The sequence below is a fragment of the Argiope bruennichi genome, chromosome 4 (assembly GCF_947563725.1).
Source record: "Argiope bruennichi chromosome 4, qqArgBrue1.1, whole genome shotgun sequence".
NCBI classification, from domain to species: Eukaryota; Metazoa; Arthropoda; class Arachnida; order Araneae; family Araneidae; genus Argiope; species Argiope bruennichi.
In genome coordinates this window covers 79,318,158-79,329,563 of record NC_079154.1, presented here as the reverse complement: position 1 = coordinate 79,329,563, position 11,406 = coordinate 79,318,158, and the positions used below count along the sequence as shown (strand labels likewise).

General features: G+C 29.7%; 2 non-coding genes across 2 annotated transcripts; one reads left to right on the top strand and one right to left on the bottom strand.

The window, feature by feature from the left end:
- Positions 1 to 2,964: 2,964 nt before the first annotated feature.
- On the bottom strand, positions 2,965 to 3,036 carry Trnah-gug (transfer RNA histidin (anticodon GUG)). Its single transcript has one exon. It is a non-coding gene; the product is annotated as a tRNA-His (tRNA).
- An 8,098-nt stretch (positions 3,037 to 11,134) lies between these two features.
- On the top strand, positions 11,135 to 11,206 carry Trnah-gug (transfer RNA histidin (anticodon GUG)). The gene has a single exon. It is a non-coding gene; the product is annotated as a tRNA-His (tRNA).
- Positions 11,207 to 11,406: the final 200 nt, after the last annotated feature.

Below are 11,406 nucleotides of genomic sequence, written 5' to 3'. Positions count from 1 at the left end.
CCAATCTAGAATTTTTTTATCTCAAATTCTTGTATACTTTTGTCAGATATGGTATTTCCCATGTGTATTTTTGTAAGTATTTCAGATACCAAGACGCATTAGGGCCAAGTTGGGAAGTAAGTATCAAAATTATGATGATACGATGTTACAATTTGCTGTCTCAACCGTGATGAATGAGGAAATGACCAATAAAAGAGCATTTAAAACTTTCAGTATCACTAGAAGATTTATTGAGAATTAAACCAATTATTGAATGTTTCCATTCTATAAAATTCAGGTTACCAGAATTTATTGAGCAGAGATGAGGAAGATGAGATCCTCGAACAAGTCCTCGAATAAATATTTCTCAATGCTCTGTATCAAAGATTTATTAGATTTTTTTGATGAGGCAGATTCACAATTTTACAGTTGATAGGAAAAGACCAATCTCTGCCAAGTACTTTTACAGCAAATCAAATTGCAAGTGGGGGAGGGACTCGTAAATGAAAGAAAGTCACAGGATTGACCATAACAACAAAAATTAATCTGGACGTGCATTTTTTTTTTTTTTTTAGATGACACATTTGACGAACACGATGAAATGCTGAAGGTCAGCGTAACCCATGATATTGATGGTATGATTCTTCAAAACTAAAGCTTGGAATGTCTGTTATGGGTTATAAAAAAAGAGTTCGTGGAGGAAAAAAAAGAGTGACAAGAATCTTGCTGACAAACTCACTAAATTGTATGATGATAGGGAATTCGAGGTATCACATTCTCGTACGCATGACTGAAAGAAATCCTTTAACTCCCCATGCGTGTATTATGAAGCTTTTTTGAAAGATCAAAATATCGTGTACTTAATAAATCCTCCTTACAATAAAAACCGTGAGAAATTTACTTTTTTTATTAAATTGTGAATACTTTATGTTTTGAGGTTTGTGAATTTTAAATATTCCAATTTTTATATTTTAAATACTTTTTCTTCTTCTTCTTTTACTTAAAGTTAACACTAATGTTTTCATAGTTGAAAAAAATTCTCTTCATATTTTTGGGAGGGTTCAGCTGGTTGTAATATAGCTGATTTATCATTTTTTCAAAAGAACTTCACCAACATCTTTTATTTTTATTTTTTAATTTATAAATGATGCTTTAAAAGTAAAATTAGCGATCAATATTAATAGTTTATGACGATTTTAAAATATTTTTATATTTTGCTAATTTACACAGCAGTTGAAAGAAAAAAAAAATGTGGTGAAGTTTTTCTAACGTGATATTATTAACTTCATTTAACATTAAAAAAGTTAACCGATATAGTTAATTTTAATAAAAGTGAAAAGATTTCCATTTTCAGCCTAGCCAAAACACTCTGGATTCAGGACATAGCCTCTCGCCCTAAAATTCTTCCAAATCAAAAACAATTGTCTCTTATTTTAATTCAATATCATTGATTGTTTTTGGAATATTTAACAAGAAATATTCCAAATTGAAAAATATAAATTAAATTGAATTTCAAAAAACTATTTTTTTTAAATTTTGTTATGAATAGAATACAATCATCTTAATCCCTTAACTGTTTTGTTTTCTCTATTACTTAATAAGATGACACCTACCATTTAGAAAATTTTAAGTTCAATTCATTTAAATATGAATCTTTAGAGAATTGAAAGTGATTGAATATTCAAAGTAATTTTTTTCAACAAATTGTAACTTCAATAATTCATAACTTTAACTTATACAGTTAAAAACCAATTATTTCATTCTCGTATAACAAACATACTGATACGAAGGTTAAGGAGTGAGCAATGACCAATGACCAATTTTAATTAATCATGAACGAAGAACTACGAAAGTGGTAGAAATTTATCCTTCTAATTTTTTTTATCATGTGGGGACAGGATTTTGTTTTACTTTGAGGTTTTTGGAGCTACAAAATGCACGGACAAGAAATTAGTGATTTATCACTTTTGACGCATCAGCTTTCATTTTAAGGGTTATTAGAAAATGATAAAGAAGTTTGTCACTTTTCGCGACTTATCGCCAATGAAAAGTTACAAGTTGGCACGAATGTCCGCCATGTACCCGATTTTCCTGTGTGGTCAATAAACGACAAGGTCGTAAAAAGTTATCGCCTGAAGAAGCACGGAGAAGAAAACGGAAAGGAAGGCAAAGCAGTAAAAGGAGGTATCGAAAGTTATATATTTATTTTCAAATTTTCTAGCTGTCTAGCTTTGGAGCTTGAACAATTTTGAAATGGGGAAAAAAAGCATCGCTTTTCTAAAAGTTAACGATTGCGCAATACAATAGTCACGTGATCATTCCAAAATAGTTTTAATTAGATTTTCGAAAAGGGGAAAAAAAAACCCCAGTTTTCTAAATATCGATGCATGCTAATCTGACAGTCACTTGATTTTTGCACAACGGTTTAAACTGATTTTTCACGAGATAAAAAAAAAAAAAAATCTGGCCTCGAGAAAAAATTTTTAAAACTCGATTGATTTTGAGACGGTCAAAAACCATCGCTTTTCTAAATGTTGTTGATTGAGAAATATGAGTCATGTGAGAGCATGATGTTTTTCTGTCGAACTGATACCATGTGACTTAAAAAAAACCAATGCACTCGCATGAGTACTTGAAATTTGCAATAGCAAATTTGAACTTTTTTTAATTTGCTTTTTGTTTTTTAATTTAAAGAGAAAAAAATTTACTTACATTTGTTTCAAAATTCTCTTTTACTTCCCTTCAGTAACATTTTCTGTTATTAAATTTTAAATAAAAGATACCATAGAAGTAGTTAGAGTAAAATTTAAATAATAAAAATAAAATTATAATTATCAAATTATTAACAATAAAAAATCTTTTTAAATTACAATTAAAAAATGCTTCAAAAATTATTAAATATCAAAACATGTTATAAAATGAGACACTAATTCGGAATCGTACCCAAAGATAATTAACATAATCCTAATTTTCAAAAAAAAAGTTTGCCGTGACCAGGATTCGAACCTGGGTTATTGCGGCCACAACGCAATGTACTAACCACTATACGATCACGGCTTCAAGGACGATTGGAAAAGAAACCAATATCTCTAAACTTAGACGAAAACCTGCTCTACTTTCCAATTCAGCAAGAAAGGTGTGTCACTCAACCGTAGCAGAAAGCTTCACCACCAAGAATTTCCTTTACTCTTTGTCTGCTGGTTGTGAAGAATATTTTAACCAGCAGTAACTGTCACCTCGAAACTTTCTCTCACGCTCCATAATGGAATTAACCGACTGGAATGGTCTTCGCGAAACTTTCTCACATGCCGTCTAATGAATGTACTTGTATATTATTAACTGTGTGCGATTAGCGAATTACAGTAGCATTCTAATCTGAAACAGCATATAAGAATGCGACAATGTGCTGTTTTTTAGCGATTAATCGCTGGGATGCGTTTAACATAAAAGTGCCAGAAAACCGAATGTACTTTTTTGGATACTTTTTTCTGACCAATTAAAACTAAAATACAACTCAAAATTAAAATCGTAGTCAAAAAATCACATACCAAATTTCATTCATTTAAAATTTTATTTTTCCATTACCAGCTTTATTATCTCTTATTTTTTAAAATTATTTTTATAAGGAACTTTTCCCAAGAAGTGCTCTTCTTTCTTTTAATTAGACCCTCAGATTGAAGAACAGAATAAGGTCACAGTAATTACATCCTATATATTTTTTGGGTTACCAGGTAAATCATATACAAGTTTTGGCTAAAAGGAAATATTTATTATTTTTACTACATCCGAATTTTTTTCTGTCTACTTGGCCTAATCAGCGTCTCGGATAGTGCATATGAGTTCTAAACTTTTGCAGACTGAAGTGTGATTTCAATTTAACGCGATACGAGTTATTTTCATTAAGTGGAAAATATTATGTAAGGCGGATACATTAATTAAATGAATAATAATTATTGAATGAGGTGGTTACATTAATTGAATGAACCAAATTGATTGAATGAGGTGTTTATATTAATTGAATGAACCAAATTGATTGAATGAGGTGTTTATATTAATTGAATGAACAATGTTGATTGAATGAAGTGTTTATATTAATTGAATGAACAATGTTGATTGAATGAAGTGGTTACATCAATTGAATGAACAATATTGATTGAATGAAGTGATTACATCAATTGAATGAACAATGTTGATTGAATGAAGTGGTTACATCAATTGAATGAACAATATTGATTAAATGAAGTGATTACATCAATTGAATGAACAATATTGATTGAATGAAGTGATTGCATCAATTGAATGAACAATATTGATTGAACGAAGTGATTATATCAATTGAATGAACAATATTGATTGAATGAGGCCTCTGATTTATATGAAAAGATTATATAAGAAATGTGTTCAATAAGCAAAATGTACAATCTCATGACACAGAAACATTGAACAACATAAGTTATCGGATTGAGGTTAATCAGTTCGGAATATTGTATTTTCATGATTTATTACATGTGGTTTATAACTAATCACAGATTAACTTAAACCAAATAAACATATTATTCCCAAGTTGGTTAAGCCCGAAAAAAAATTAAAAATAGCTAAGAGTTCAAGTTTGGAGCATGATAAAGTTATAAGCGTGATTCGTTTGTTATTATTTCATTTTTAAAATTCGTTTTTAAATATATAGAAGCGATGATACAACACAAATAAAAGCTGTTAATATCGCCGCAACAAACTTGAATATAAATTAATAAAAGAAACAATGAGTAATATTAATGTAAAATATGCTTAGTATATTTTTAAATAATATTAAAATTACAATAAGAAATTGCACGGAAATAAAATTATCATCACTGAAAAATTTATTTTTTCAATTTTCAAGTAGTTTAAAATTAGATTTTATGGAAAAATATGTTCCGAATTCATTGCGAAAAAACTTTCAAATTTTGATTATTTTTTTATTAAAATCAATCAAGAATTCTTGCCCCTTTTATAATAAGCATCTATTACCCAATAATTAACTCTTATTACCCGATAATTACCCAATAACTAAATTTGTTAGCTGCTTGACCAACAATCTTCCCTGCAGCATTCCCTGCGCAATTGTATTTTACCTATAATATACCACCAGATGGTCCAGATAGTATATCCCCTATAAATATTTGGCGCAGCATGGCCAATCTGGGTCTTGCTCCATGTAAACGAAACTCACTCACCAATAAATATTAGCAACTAAAAATTTTTTTAATCCATTTTTCTCAGAAATATTCATTATTTCAGTAAAAATCGCGGCAATTAATATCATGAACAATCATAGAAAGTCAATATTAATCTATAGGCTAACAAACCTAAATGCAGAATGTCTAGAAAATTTTGGACGCATTACAAAATTATCTAAAAGAATAGTTAAGAATAATGGTTTTTCTTCGATGTTGCATATTACTATCTTGTTGCAAAAAGTTTCACTTCACAACATTCTTATTTTTCAGATTCCGATAGATGACGCTATATATGGCATGCAGATGATTTAATAAGAAAATTTCACTTAGTAATCACATCATATGGCTTTAAAAATTATGTTCCTTATATTTGTTTTCATGAGGGCTTATGGAAAGATTGTATGTGTCAGAAGTCTTGCAACAATTTTCAGGTTTAACCCTTTAAAAGGACCATTTTTTTCTAGTCATATTATGTTAAAATATTTTTAGGCTTGAAATTAGAATAAGAAAAGGGATTCATTTAGCTTATTGGATAAATTTAATTTGATTAATTAATTAGTTTGGTTAATTAATAATTAAGTAACAAATTAAGACACATCATTTTGAGTAAGATAAAGAACTGAAGCATCTAAGTTTCTGTCGTTCTAAAAAAATTTGTCAGAACTGATGCCAACCTACATAAATTCATACAAAGATTGATAAATTTGGTGGGAAGCATACTTCCCACGGCCCTAGAAAGGGTTAAAGCAGTGTATCACACCTGACATTCAATCTATAATTCCTCAGAACTTGCAAATGCATATCGTGAAACTGAATATCGCTTCAACAAACTACGCGCAATTTACACTGTAATTTACTAACTTTAGCAGTTCTAGTGTAAGTATAAAATATGTTTTGTTTTCATACCTAATAGTATTTGTTTTGCAAACTTTTATAATTTGTTCTTGGACTATCCATAGTCTATGCATAGACAAAATGCCATTTCGCTCTAATCACTGCAATTCTGTAAATAATTTTATTTTTTAAATGCACTTTTCATATCTACCTTTTCGTATGCTTCTTGATGTTCGCTTCCAATGAGATTTTCATCCCTTATAAGAATGTGATTTTTGAAATTTTCCCGACCTTCATATTCATTTAGTTGATAAAGAACAATGCTCTTTTCTTCAGTTTCAAATTTCTGAACCGCGCTATTCAAATTTGATATCACATATATAAATGTAATGGCCACGATTTTATCGCTTGTATCATAATCGCATTTGCCAAAGCTACATATATCAGGGGATATGTGCAAACATCCGTAACATTGCAAACTAGATTTAAGTCAACATTCTTGGAATCACACGAAATGCTTTATTCTTTGTGAATGACGAAAAAAAAAAGTTTTATAAGCTCGAAGACTTCGGATTACGCTTGATTTATTTTGACTTAATCCTATGACTAATATTTTCAAATTAAGTAGTCAAGCAGGGAATTACGACTGTTCACTAAATAAAGACGTACAAATGAAATGGAATTAAATACTTAATTTGACTTCGTTTGATTTTTTTTTTTTTTTGCTCAAAAGCCAATCCGCAGATAAATAATTGAATAAATCCAAAAAGCACATTTCTGTCTGCTATTTTGCGCAACGTCGTTTTTTAATATGGTTGCTAATGAATCTAAACGTTTGGATACTCGAAAGAGGACTGAATTTCATTGGATTTCAAAGAAGCAGTGGAACTAGTTGCCTTTAAGCTAATTTATTTTTCACACTCTTTTATTTAACTTGAATTGTTCTGTTTATAAAATTGGAATCCAGTAATGGACTTTTTTTTCTCACGCTTTGATGTGTTAGAACTTTGAAATTCTATATAATTTTAATGTTAGATTATTTTAAAGTTTTCTGCTCTAATCTTATGCTTGACTATTTTAAAGTTTCCTGGGCTTATATATTATTTTTTAAGATTTATTATTAATTACATAATACATAATTTTTAAGCCTACGCATAAAATTATAAAATTTGCTACTATATGAAAAAAGAATGACAGGGAAATAGGTTTCCGGGGAAATCATGGTCGGGAAAAAAAATTAACAATAATATTGTATGTAGGGTAGGATACAGTATTGACCGTTCTGTCAAAGATGCAGAACTGCCTTGTCCCGGCCCATTCTTTCTTTCTCTGAAAATCTAAGTTTAAAAGGCTGCACATTTTTATTATAATACGAAAATCAGAATATCATTCAATGAACTCCATTATCCAATATTAACATCTAAGATCAAAAATTTTCTCACGGTAAGCTGGAAGGCAAAGGTAGATAGATTCCTTTACATCTAAGTTACTATCTGGCAACAAATATTGTTGATGTTAGAAACAGTCAAAATTAGGGCATGAAAATCACATTTCAGCCCCTAAATTCTAAAATATTACAATTATCGAAAATCTATTATTTTATAATCGTAACTGAAAACTACAAAAATTGTTTGTCTTAATGAGGCACTAATCTGGCTAATGGGATTTATTTTTCTATCTTTAATATAAGAAAGCTATAGCAAAATGAAAATCTCAACCCCCCAGCATCATTTCCATCCCCTTCGATCTAGATGGACCATTTACGAACTCGTCCGAGATTTTTACATTTCTAATAACCGATTCCAAGTCGGTTAAAATCCAAATAAAATTACTCTAGTTATACCGTTTGCAAGATAAAATGGGCAAAGCGTTATACGCTTATATAAACTTATGAATGAAAGGTAGTTTTGGGTTCTAGGGACCATGATCGGTGAAGAACTGAAGAAATTTTCCCGAACTATTGTTATGAGAACTTTTGCAATGGGTAGTCTTCCTATTGGTACCTACCTACCTAAGTGTAAAAATATTTGATAATAGGTGAAAAAAAAGAGGGAGCACTTTTACATAAGAAACATATATTATGCATTTATATATTCCGTGGTACTGCATTTCAAGATATAAAGAAGCTAAATACTCTAAAAAATTAATTACATAGGTTTATCTAGAGAAAAGAGTAACATTAACGCTTTTTAAGCGGAATTAAAATTATATTATTTGGTCTCAAAATAACAATAGTCGACGCTCAACTGTTTTTTCCCCCTTCGACAGATATTTCTTCATTAAATCTGAAAAGTTAAGAATATTCGGAAATTGACATTGTAACACAAAAGAGCACTGTTTATATATGTATAGCTGCAAATTATTGTAAACAATAAATAAATTTCAAAATTAAATGTTTATTATAAGGTGAAAGATTAAATCGTTATTGAAAATCTTGAGTTTTAATTAAATACTCATATATTTCAGCTTTATCTTTCACTGAAATTACTTTAAGCTTTCGAGGCATTTGAGGTTATTAACCTGTAAACAAAATAGCAATTCAGAAAGAATATATGATCTCTCAAGACAAAGGAATTTGAGAATAATTTGTTTTGCATATCAGTCCAATGATTTTCTTCCCCCATTGTGAGACTCCACCCTCCAACCATGGGATGTTTACAAATATTCTACTCACCCTGCATCTTTTATTTGAAAATGTAGATAAGAAAAAGATTTTATTCAGCTCGTTTTCAAAGAAAACTCTGCTTTTCAATAGAAATAATGGAGGCAGAAAATGTATAGTTTTTAGAAAGAGAATAAAACTACGTATAAACGAAGTTTTTTCTATTATTATGAGTGAAATGGAAATGTGAAATGACGTATAAATGAGAAACAGATCAACAAGGTTTTATCGTATTTCCATGTAATTGCTGCAACTACTTAAAAAAAAAAAGATTTAAGCACATGTATAGTATTTTTTAAAGCAAAATTAATCAATAGTCATTGTAATTCAGTTGATGCTATTATCAAGTTTAAAGAGTTAGTTGTCTATATATAAAATAGTTAGAAAACTTAAATACAGATTTATAAAAAGAAACTTTAAACTTAAATTGCAACTGGATGAAGTCGCATAACTTTTTCTTATTCAATACATTTGTTTAACGAAAATTTTCCTTAGAGAATAATTCAAGGATATTTGCTGACTGTTAATTCTTTATCGTAATTTTATTTATCATTTTTACTTTAAATATTTTAGTTTGGTATTTATTTTTCAGTTTCAAAGTACATATCAGAGAAAATGCTTTTCATCCGAAAAGAGGATAACGAAAGAAAAATGTAGAATTTCTGCTTCATAATATTTCAATTTTATTTCTTTTTCTGTTGTAACAGTTTTTTCTAGCCTCCGCTCTTGGGATTATGAACGTAACAGAGTTTCTTTCCAAATGTTTTTTATTTATTTATGTTTCTTCGTTCATAAAATGGAAATTTGACTTCATATTCCATGCTCTTCTTTATAAAATGATAGTGAACGTAGCAAGAAAGCCTTGCTGAGTTCTAAAGACATTCTTCCGTACTTCCTCGCATACGAAATATACAAGGAAAAAGTATTTGTAATCATTAGAAAATCTGAACTCGAGATTTTTACGAATCTCCATGTTGCAGATTTCCTTGAAATCAAAAAATATATTTTTGAAATCATGTCTATCTATCTGCAGCTTTATTAGCACAATAATTCAAAAACGCTTTCAACTAGACGGATGAAATTTGGTATATGTGCTCTACTCCCAAATTGTAAATTTTTGCCAAATTTTGAACGAAATCATTAAGAGGACGTCTGACTGTTCAATTATAGGTGAATATGATAACCACAAAATATAGACAGCTAAATGCGTTTAATTTGGTACACATATTTAGTATCTAAAGTATAGATATGTATAAAATTTCGAACCTAATACATCAAAAGGTTAACTGTCTCTCGGTCTCTACGCTCGTGTAAGCATTCAATACATAGAATTTTTTAAATCAAACTTAAAATTAAATCTATCAAAGAGTTGCCCATCTTTCTATCTGTGCATACGCGACAACTGCAAAACTCAACGACTTAGATAAATGCAATTCAGTATTGTAGTTCTCATTCAGTAATAATTGTAGTTCTATGTCGAATCTTTGCATCAGTCAATAAAAAAAAAAGGGTGGGGGGTTGATTCACAACGTTGTTTAAAGTCCACAATTTTTATATAGAGGAAGGCCGTATTATGAAATAGACAAAGTAGGCAATTGCTTAGGGACCCCACAAATATAGGAGTCATCGAGCTAAATAAATAAAATTTGGTACACAGATCTAACATCAAAAGTGTAGATATATATCAAATTAGGGGCAAAATCCATACAAGAGGGTGATCGTCTGTCACTCCATACTTTCTCAAGAATGTAAACGCGATAATTCAAAAACCAAATAACTTAAATAAATGAAATTTGGCATGCGATTTTGTGACTACGATTCTAGTTTGTGTCACATTTTTAATCAATAGGAAAAAAGGTGTCCAAAATGTGCATTCTGGTACTTTTATGTTAAATGCATCCCAGCAGTTAATCGATAAAAAAAATCGCCAAAGGGCGCACTCGAATATGCTCTTTCAAAACTATAATTAACCAATAGCACGTATAAAATAATATACAAGTACATTTATTAGTATGAGAGAACGTTTCGAGAAGACCACCCCCGTTAGTTTTTATATACAATATACTGAAATCAACTTTTTGGAAAGTTATCTGCCTTTATGTGTTTCGCTATTTCATTGTGTCAAAATTTGTTATTTAAAATTAATTAGATTATGCTAAAATTGATTTCAAAATAAAGATGTTTGGTCTTGAAAGTTTGGGGGTGGGTTCTCCTGTTTTAATCCAGCTCTTAGGAGAGAAATAACACTTCTATTTAGAACATGAAATCATAATTCTTGCTGGTTTAAATATCCCTCGCAGCTAACTGACTAAGGGTTGAGGAAATTCTTACAGATCGCTATCGGCTACGGTTGAGTGCCACACCTTTATTGCTGAATTGGAAAGTGGAGCAGGTTTTCGGCTATGTTTGGGGTATATTGCTTTCCTTTCCATTCGTCCTTGAAGCCGTGATCGTATAGTGGTTAGTACATTGCGTTGTGGCCGCAATAACCCAGGTTCGAATCCTGGTCACGGCATCTTTTTTTTTCTTTGAAAATTAGAAATTTTTAAAATTATTTTTAAATTTGTGAACTCAAATGAGTGCCGCTTTCATAATTTCCTTTCATCTCTCAATTTTTTGAAACATTTTTTTTCAATTAAAAATGAATAATTTATTACTTATTATTACTTATTTATTTGATATTTATTATTTTATTTTTATTATTTAAATTTTACT